Raw genomic sequence first — 7679 nt, forward strand, 5'->3', positions numbered from 1 at the left:
CACATCAGAGACTGAAGGTTCAGAGTCAGTAGTGTCAGCAGAGTCCTCTGATGAGTGAACAACGGTTGGTTGGTCACTGACTGCATCTTCCTCACTCGGTTCCAGTTCATCCGTGTGCTGCAGTTTAACCTGGTCAAGGTGTTTCCTGCATGTTTGCCCATTCTTGAGCACAACAATAAACACTCTGTTGCCCTCCTTGGCTGTAACAGTGCCGGCAATCTACTTTGGACCTTGACCATAGTTCAGTACATAAATCGGATCATTGACCGAGATGTCACGTGGCACGGCAACACGATCATGATACCATTGCTGACTTTGACGTCTGTTTTCAACACAATCATTCAAATTAGGATAAACAAGAGAAAGCATGGTCTTGAGATTTCTCTGCATCAGTAGTTCAGCAGGAGGAACCCCAGTAAGTGTATGAGGTCTTGACCTGTAACTGAGCAATATACATGACAACCGTCTCTGCAGTGAGCCCTGAGTTACATGTTTCATACTTTGCTTGATCATTTTAATGGCACGCTCTGCTTGCCAATTAAAAGCAGGCTTGAATGGAGCTGATCTCACATATCTGATGCCATTGAGTTTCATGAACTCCTGGAACTCAAGACTTGTGAAGCAAGATCCGTTGTCGCTCACAACAATGTCAGGCAAACCATGAGTAGCAAACATGATACGAAGGCTCTCAATGGTAGCTGTAGATGTGCTGGATGACATAATAACACACTCTATCCACTTAGAATATGCATGTACTACGACAAAAAACATCTTTCCCAGGAACGGGCCTGCAAAATCAATGTGGATCCTCAACCATGGTTTAGATGGCCATGACCAGAGACTTAGCGGAGATTCCACTGGTACTTTACTTAGCTGCATGCAAGTATTGCACTGATGCACGCATGATCCCAGATCAGAGTCAATTCCAGGCCATCATACATGAGACCTAGCAATGGACTTCATCATGACAATACCAGGATGAAGTTCACATGCAAATTTTTCTCTACCAGTCTGACTGAATGGACAGCTCATCCTTGCGACGGTTGTAAGGTTTGGTCTCCTCACGCATCTCCATAGGTATGGCAGTCCAATCACCACTGAGTACAGACCGTTTCACAACTGATAAAATAGGGTCATGGCTGGTCCAGATCCTAACTTGTTGAACAGTGACAGGGGTTCCTTCACTCTCAAAAGCATCCATTACTAACAGTAGATCTGCAGGTTGAGGCGTCTCCATCTCAGTTGTGGGTAAGGGCAGATGACTCAGTGCATTGGCACAATTTTCAGTACCAGATCTATGACGGATGGCATAATCATAGGCAGACAATGTCAGCGCCTACCTTTGAATGCGGGACAATGCTTTGGTATTAATACCTTTGTTTTCCGCAAACAATGAAATGAGTGGCTTGTGATCCATTTCTAGTTCAAAACGAAGATCAAACAGGTACTGGTGCATTTTTTTTTACCCCATACACACAGGCCAAACTTTTTTCTCTACCATACTGTAAGCTTTTTCCGCTTTAGACAGACTTCTCGAAGCATACGCATCCTGACAGTGCCATCACTCTTCAACACAGAAACAACGGGACTAGCCCACTCGTTAAACTCGACCGGTGATATGATTCCTTCACGCTGGAGTCTGTCAAGCTCAATTTCAACCTTCTCCCTCATCATGTACGTCCCTCATCATGTACGGAACAGAACGAGCTTTGTGATAGACAGGCCTTGCATTGGAGTCCAGGTGAATCTAACCTTGGCTCCCGTAAAATTACCAATGCCCAGTTCAAACAAAGAAGGAAACTTTTTCAATACTTGAGCACATGAAGTATCATCCACCGAGGATAACATCTTGACATCATTCCAGTTCAGCTTGATTTTCTCGAGCTAATTCCTGCCGAACACCAGTATGAGTTCCTTAGTGTAAGTATGCAACCTGGCATTGACTGGACTCAGCTTCAGTTTCGCAGCCTTCGTGTCCCACAGCTTGTCGAATGTCCTTTGGCTCATTATCGACTGGCTCGCACCCGTGTCCAGCTCCATTGATACAGGCACGCCATTCAGCTTCACATTAATGACTATCGGCTGGCTCTTGCTCAGGAATGAATACAGTCTATTCACTTCCTCCTCGGGTTGGCAATCCGGGCCATCACTGAACTGGTCCTCATCAACTACGTGGTGAGCCGCACCACGCTTGCTCTGTTGTGGACACATCCTGTGAAGATGTCCCACTTTCGAACATCCATTGCATGAGTATTGTCTAAACCGACACTGATGAGACTGATGATTGCCCCCACAACGTTAACAGGGTGAAACCTGGTTCAAACCAGTTGAGCTCTGAGCAGTGGCAGGTTTCGCGTAAGCAGCTCTGCCTGAAGACGACACCATCTTGTTTACAGTACTTGCCGTGGAACTCCAAATCGTCGATGATATCTGCCTCAAGTTATCATCCATCGTCATGCATGCCTGGGCAGTCGCGATGGCCTTTTTCAAATCTAGCGTCTCTGCAGCCAACAGCTTCCTGAGGATCGCATCATGGCTGATGCCTATCAAGAAGACATCACACAGCATGTCTTCCAGCATGTTCCCGAACTTACACGGCTCAGCAAGACGTCACAGGTCAACGACAAATCCCGACATGTCCTGGCCCTCAGCACGAACATGCGTGTAGAAACTGTAGCGTGATATGATGATCCCCTCTTTTGGCTTCAGATGGTTACCCACCAACGTAGACAATTCCTCGTACCCTTTTTCTGCTGGACATACAGGCGAGAGAAGATTCTTCATGAAGCCGTAAATTTTCGGACCACAAACGATAAGGAGAACTGCCCTGCGCTTAACTGCGTAGGCCTCTGCCTCCATGCCGTTGGCCACAAAATACTGATCCAGGCGGTCACCAAAATCCGCCCAATCCTCGCCCTCCAGGAATCTCTCCAGGATTCCAACCGTGCCCTTTGTGTATGCAAAGGTTCTTAAATTACCTCGTTGCCAATTGTAATGACTCAAGAGTCTGGTTACTGTAAACTCACTCAGGTGAAACCTGATCCATCTTTATTCCAGCCCAAGAGTGCCAGCGTGACAAAGACACACAGCTTATATACAGGTGACCAAGCACATATGCCACATGCATACAGCCCGATGACCTCCGACCGCGGTGTCCTCTGGTGTCTGGTGACCCCCAAGCATTAATACATAACACTACCCTGTCGAACGTCTTCATAATTTTAAAGATCTCTAATAGGTCACACCCAGCCTTCTCTTTTTAAGTCTTTCCTGATAGATATAATCTCTAAATTCTGGTATCATACTTGTAAATATTTTTTGTAAATATTTTACGGCTTAATGAGTGGATAGAAAATCCTGATGACCTCTGTCTGAATTCCCAAAATGAGCTCCTGGTGGGAGAAGCTCTGCAGCTGTATGTTTGCTAGGAGTAATAAATCCAAGGGTAAATTTTATGATTAAATTTAAAATGAATGGACCTAAATTGTACAGTCCCTTAATCAAGTGTGCTAACCTCCACACCAGAATTTCCCAATATGCACTCCCATTGCACTTCTGAGATCTAATGCAGATTACAGGGATATTAATCTCCTGTCTACTGTATAATTAATAAATCCATGATGCATGCTTCATGTTAGCTGTGGCTCAGTGGTAGCACTCTTCCCCTCTCAGTCATGAAGGTTATGGGTTCAAACCCCACTCCAGATACTTTGAGCACACAATCTAGGCTGACACTGCTGAGGGAGCGCTGCACTGTTGGAGTTGCCATCTTTCAGATGAGATATTAAACCGAGGATCTGTCTGCCCTCTCAGGTGGATGTAAAAGATCCCATGGCACTATTTTGAAGAAGACCAGGAACCCCAGTATTTATCCCTCAATCAACATCAGTAAAAAAAACATTTTATTTGGTCATTATCTCATTGCTGTTTGTGGGACCTTGCTGTGTACAAATTGGCTGCCATGTTTCCGACATTACAACGGTGACTACACTTCAAAACTAGTTAATTGGCTGTAAAGCGTTTGGGATGTCCTCAGGTTGTGAAAGGCGCTAGAGAATGCAAATTTCTATCTTTCTTTATTTTTGATTTAAGCAAATTATAAATAAGAACCCCTCCTCTAACAAGCTGCATTGTTCTATTTTCCAATATACCTCACAAGTAACCTGCAGTCTCCCTCACTGCCCTATAGATCACAGGCAAAGCTGCTGCCTATTTCAAACATGCCCTGCAGTGTGTGATTGGTCTGGCCTGTGGCGGTAAGCTTCTTAAAGGTCAGCATCACTTTTTAATCTTGGTTGCCTAGTCAACTTTCTTTTTGCTTAATATATTGTTTTATCTGGACTTTCTATTGGTGCATTAATTTTGGTCACTGATCAAGCTTGATTTTTTTTGCACTGAGACACTTTTAAGGGCCGATTGCCTAATTGGGGCACAGTGGTACAAGAGTGCAGTTATATCTCATGACTGGTGTGGACTTCAGCTGTTTTTGAGAACCCCTGAACAAGGGACTGACCTGATACAAACCTTGAAACATTGCCGGGGTCTATGCCACATGCCCGGGAGGGGGGGGGGGGGGGGTTGCGGGGAGGAGCAATGATCAAGAGGGGATCAATTGGGAGGGGACAGCGATCAAGAGGATGAGACAATCGAGAGAGGGAGTGATCGGGAGGTCGGGCGACTAGGGAGGGGAATGATTGAGAGGTGGCAGCTAAGGATGGGGTTGATCAGGAAAAGGGGTACAATCGAGATGGGTACGATTGGGAGAGGGGTTGATTGGGAGGGGAACGATTAGGGAGGGGAACAATCTGGAGGGGGGTGATCTGGAGGGGGGAATGATCGAGAGGGGGAACGATCGGGAGGTGGGGCGACTAGTTGGGAAGCGGCTAGGGGGTGATCAGGTGGGGAGCAATGCTCCCCCTATGGTGCATGGCTGGAAGAGATCTGCACGGTAATTTAAAGGGCAGGGAAAAACAATTGAAGGGAACATTGGTGCGGAGGCAACTAGACAGGGGGCCGATCAGGAACGGGGCAACTAGGGAGGGGGATGATCTGGAGGGAACAACTCGGGAAGTGGGCGATTTGGGTGGGGGAGGCGATTGGGAGGGGGAAGCTAAGGAGCGGGTTGATTGGGAGGGGGGCGACTAGGCCGGGTGGTGATCAGAAAGGTGAGCGGTTTGGCGAGGGGGACGATCAGGAGAGGGGGTGATCTGTAGGGGACACAGCTGGGGGTGGGGGAGGGGGCAACTAGGGAGGGGGTGATCAGTATAGTGAGCAATCGGGAGAGGGGAGCGATGATGGGGGCGCTATCGGGATGGGGTTAACTGGGATGGGGATGATCAGGATAGTGAATGATCAGGAGGAAGGGGGGTTTGCGATTGGGAGGGATTGATTGGGAGGGGGGATCAGGAAGGGAGGGGACAACAGGGAGGGGTCAATTGGGGGAGAGGGGCAATCAGGAGGGGAGGTGATCAAAGTGTCATAAATGGAGTGCACTTAAACAGAGTGTTGAACTTGGGAATTTGGAGAGAGTGGGAATTTGGAACCATGGGGGAAGGCAGTGCTGCTTTTTGCCTCCAATACTTGGAGTGCTTTGTGTTACAGGTAAATACTTGATTTAATCTACCTCGAACTTCAACTAGATCCAGTAATTCGTTTAAAAACTGTGGCAGTACAAGATGCAATGTGGTGCAAGGACCAAGAATTTCTTGCAGGAAGAAGTGGAGGCACTAGTTACTGTGATTGAGAACAGGTGGCAGGAGCTGAACACCAGCAGAGGTCACACAAAAGTTCCACCCAAAGAAATGAAGAAATGCTGGAACCAAGTTGCAGAAGATTACGGCGCAATAGTGACCACCACAAGATCCGGAGGCCAGTATAAAAAGAAGTGGCAGGACCTTGGTCAAGTAGTTAGTGTAAGTAGTATTTTCATTTATTCACTGAAATTTCAATTGTAAATGAGACCAGCTATATATGTCCCACCCAGCAGAAAGACACCTTTTTTAAAAAGTTAGGTCTTCATCTTTGCAGAGGAAAGTGGCACACAACAAACAAGAAAGAAGTCGAAAAGGTGGAGACCCGTCAAATCTGCACCCACTGACACACTTGGAAGAGAGGGTTGCTGCTTTGATGGGTCCTGCTGGAGAAAAGCAACCACCACTGCACAAGCTGGGCCCACACTTGAGGGAGAGGATAAGTCCTGCAAATTCACCGTGGTCCTTCAAATTAGCCTGCTGCCTGGCCTGCGCTGTGTGAGCCTACTCATGCCACCCACCCTGCTCCCTCTTCTGCTGCTAACCATTTGTCTGTTCTGTTATTTTGCAGAACTTGAGGCCAACCCTGACGATGCAGAAGAAGATTCAACCCTCCAGACCAAGAACAGGGGAGTGAGGGGGAGGGGGAGGGGATGGAGCTGGATGAAGCCCCCACTGTTTTACTGACTTTGGAGGAGGTGCCGCTCATTGCGGTGACAGCCCCTTCCTTGACTAGTGGTTTGAGTGCTGGTGGGACATTCCATGGTTTCACACCTTCCGAGGTTGCGGGTCCCAGTGGCGGAGTGCAGCGAGGCACACCTAAGGCCCCACCATCCCAAGCTGCGGGTCCCAGTGGTGGGGTGCTAACCAGACCTGTGGGGAGGAGGGGAAGGAGAGCTCGACCACATTCTCCTGAGGTGCAGGATCTAATAGATGTAGTTCAGATGATGTCATTGAGTGCGGAGAGCATTGACCTTACCCAATCACTCCTGGACGCCATCAGTGGGGTGAGTTAGTGGGACTGTCGGGAGAAGTAACAGCAATGACACGAGAAATGGGAACAATGTCCGGGACCATCAGTGAGGGAATAGTGGCCATGAGGGAAGGAATGTCAGAGGTAGCTGATGCGCTGTCAGTGACCATCAGGGAGGCAATGTCAGAGATAGTGCAAACACTGTCACTAACCATGAGGGAAGGAATGTTACAGGTAGTTCAGACAGTTTTGCTCAACATGAGGGAGGGAATGTTGCAGGTCGTTGAGACACTGTCAGGGCGCATGAGGGACGGCATGATGGGGTTAGCTGCTGCAATAAGGGAACATGCCCAAACCTCGCCCATTAACAGAATCAACTGCCACTCCCACTCCAATCCCCACACCAGCCTCTGAAGAGCCCAAGCCGGGCTCTCCAACTTGCCGCCTGCCGCCGATGCCCCCCACCTTCAAGAGGTGCGCAATACCCAAAATATTAGAAAGAATAAGCTTGGTACCAAGCCCAGAAACACTGTGCCACCGCCTGCGGGCAGGGGTGGGGGAGTGTACAAGACCAAGCGCAGCGGGCGGTCTTAGAATAAGGGGGAGGAGACATGGGTGGGTGCAGCCTTTCTTAGCTGTTGTCATTATTGTTGTTACTGTTATAACTGTTCTCAAATTAAAAGTTTTTTGTAAGTTATGTAAATTTACAAATTTAGAAGTTGGTAAGTGATCTTAAAGTTTTTAAGTGATCTGAAAGAATGATCTTGAAGCAAAGTTTGATACAAGAATAATTTTATTTAAGTTAAGTACAAAAGAACTGTTTGCTAAACTTTTGAATAGAATATATTTTACATTAAAACTGAATCATTTCCTTTATCTGTTCCTCTCTTCCCCCGCCCCACTCATTGCAGTCTTCAGAAGGCTTCCGAGCGGCACCTCGCTCCCCGGGCTCAGTC

At 47.6% G+C, this 7679-nt stretch overlaps 1 long non-coding RNA gene across 1 annotated transcript; it reads left to right on the plus strand.

Annotated features, from left to right (window-relative positions):
* The first annotated feature begins 4050 nt into the window (after positions 1–4050).
* Positions 4051–7263, plus strand: LOC139272716 (uncharacterized). Its single transcript, XR_011594948.1, has 3 exons — positions 4051–4271; positions 5602–5912; positions 6322–7263. It is a non-coding gene; the product is annotated as an uncharacterized lncRNA (long non-coding RNA).
* Positions 7264–7679: the final 416 nt, after the last annotated feature.

This window comes from Pristiophorus japonicus, chromosome 9 (genome assembly GCF_044704955.1).
Source record: "Pristiophorus japonicus isolate sPriJap1 chromosome 9, sPriJap1.hap1, whole genome shotgun sequence".
Classification (NCBI taxonomy): Eukaryota; Metazoa; Chordata; class Chondrichthyes; family Pristiophoridae; genus Pristiophorus; species Pristiophorus japonicus.